The sequence below is a fragment of the Heterocephalus glaber genome, unplaced genomic scaffold (assembly GCF_053883595.1).
Source record: "Heterocephalus glaber isolate CG9 unplaced genomic scaffold, H.glaber_assembly_v1.0 deba00000943, whole genome shotgun sequence".
In the NCBI taxonomy this organism is placed as follows: Eukaryota; Metazoa; Chordata; class Mammalia; order Rodentia; family Bathyergidae; genus Heterocephalus; species Heterocephalus glaber.
In genome coordinates, this window is record NW_028258175.1 from 11,603,062 (window position 1) to 11,605,184 (window position 2,123).

The following is a 2,123-nucleotide window of genomic DNA, read 5'->3' on the forward strand; positions in this document are numbered from 1 at the left end:
GGTCCCCCATACCGTTCCTGGGTGGCCTTCCTCCTCTCTTTGCTTTTTTTTTTTTAGTCATTTATTTGGAAATGACTTCCAAGTTTCAGAACAGTTTCATAAGCCATACAGACAATTCCCCTCCATCCAGGCTGGCCATTTAGTGACATTCTCGGCCACCTGCTCTGCCATCCTCTCCTCTCTCTCCCATTGGGAAATGTCATCCATCCCTCCTCTGCTGTCCAGCCCATATAATGACCTCTGCTTTGGAAGGAAAATGTGAAAATGCTCCTCACATTATTTATTTTGCTGTTCTATTCTAAGTTGCAAAATTAAATTATTATTATTACTTTTTTTTTTTTGGAGACAGGGTCTCACTATGTAGGTCAGGCTGTTCTTGATCTCACTATGTAGCTCAGGCTGGCCTCGAACTTGCAGCAATCCTCCTGCCTCAGCCTCCCAAGTGCTGGGATTACAGACGTGTGCCACCACACACAGCTCTTTTGAAATTTAAACTGCTACCCTCTAAAACGCTCTGCCTGGTGACATTCAGAACACCACGTGAGCCCAGCAGGAAACCCAGCAGTGTGACCAGGCCCGCCCCACGCACACTTTACCTACAGAGTCACACTGGCTATGACACGGAGGCCCCCATGTGCCAAGGCTGCAGCACCCCTCGAGTGCCCATACATGGACAGGAAGCGCGGCCCTGGCCATGCTCTGTGAGGTCCTGGCCACTCTGACCTCACAATGTCCTGCGTCTATAAGAGGCCCAGGGCTCGGCCCTGCCTCACAGCCCACGAAGTTCCACCTCCTCACAGGTTGGCTGGCTCAGCTGAGGTGGTGCCCCTGCTCTGAGCCATGTGCGGGCCAAGTTCACCTCGAGCCATGGCCAGATACAGATGCTGCTGCAGCCCAAGCCAGAGCAGAGGCTACCGTAGACGCAGCCACAGACCAAGGAGGCAATGCCATCCCAGACGGAGACAAAGTAAGAGGCCGGCCTGGGCTGGGGCTGGGCTCCGCGGGGCCGTGACGCCCTCTCAACATCTTTTGTGCTCTCAGGGTGCAGCCGCCGTGGGTACACCCGGAGGGCCAGAAGACGCTAACTGCAGAAGAGCGAGGCCTCCGAACTCCTGCTGAAGACTTTGCCAGACCTCAAGACCGTCTTGCCACCTCTGACAATGCCACCCTGCACTGATACAGGAGCCTGCTAAGGAACAATGCCGCCTGTCAATAAATGTCAAACTCATCCCACTCATGCCTTTGTCCTTGATGGTTCGGTAGAGGGCTGGCCTGGAGGCGGAAGGGCTTGGCAATGTGGCACAGTGGCACAGAAAGGATGCTGGGAAGGGGGCCATGAGAGTGACAGCTGTCACCGGGATCCTGTCCAAAACTCAGTGACACGACATGAGGAACATCTGCTCCCAAACTGCCTACCTGTCTGACCCCTGGAGCTGGGTCATCACCTTTGAGGGCCACTGTCCTTCCACCCTGTTCTGCGGCTGGCAGCTGGCAATGAGCCACAGGGGAAGATGCTCTAAGCATCAGAGGGCCATCAGGGCTTCCTTACCCCAAGGGTATCTGGGGGTTCCCAGAGCTGGTTAAACATCTGCCAGTCCCCAAAGTGTCACACAAGTTCAATTCAAAGCTGAAATCTCGACAGTTCCTTTGGTTATACAGGGAACAAGACAGTCACCATTAGAATCATGAATTCAAGGTTTTCCTTCATTCAGCAGCCCTCATTTGTGTCCCCATTGGAGAGCAGTGGTAACTTGGCCAGGCAGCAGGGGAGCTGCCCTGCCCATTCAGTCCTCAAGTGCCTGCAGGAGGTTAAGCATTGTGCCCATGACACGAACTCACCCATCAGAGCTGCCCGAACGAATTCCCTTCCCACAGGATGCTGCACACCATGGAGGCAGATGCAAGAAATCCTACTAGGGCTCCGGGCTAACGGGCCCAGTCCTGGCCTAGGAAGGCCCACGCTCAGGCCCAACACAGACCCTGTGTCACAGTCACTTCCCGGCACTGGAGCAAGCCAGGGGTCTCATCAGTGATCCCCCAGCGCCACAGGACCAGTTCCTAAAAGGGATCGGGCCCAGCAACACCTGGGAACTCTGGCTTCTGCTCACAGGGAGAGCACCAGG

The 2,123-nt window shown here is 54.9% G+C and overlaps 1 long non-coding RNA gene across 1 annotated transcript; it reads left to right on the forward strand.

Annotated features, from left to right (window-relative positions):
- The first annotated feature begins 232 nt into the window (after nucleotides 1-232).
- LOC101707753 (uncharacterized) lies at nucleotides 233-1,233 on the forward strand. The gene is made up of 2 exons (XR_205710.4): nucleotides 233-967; nucleotides 1,042-1,233. It is a non-coding gene; the product is annotated as an uncharacterized LOC101707753 (long non-coding RNA).
- Nucleotides 1,234-2,123: the final 890 nt, after the last annotated feature.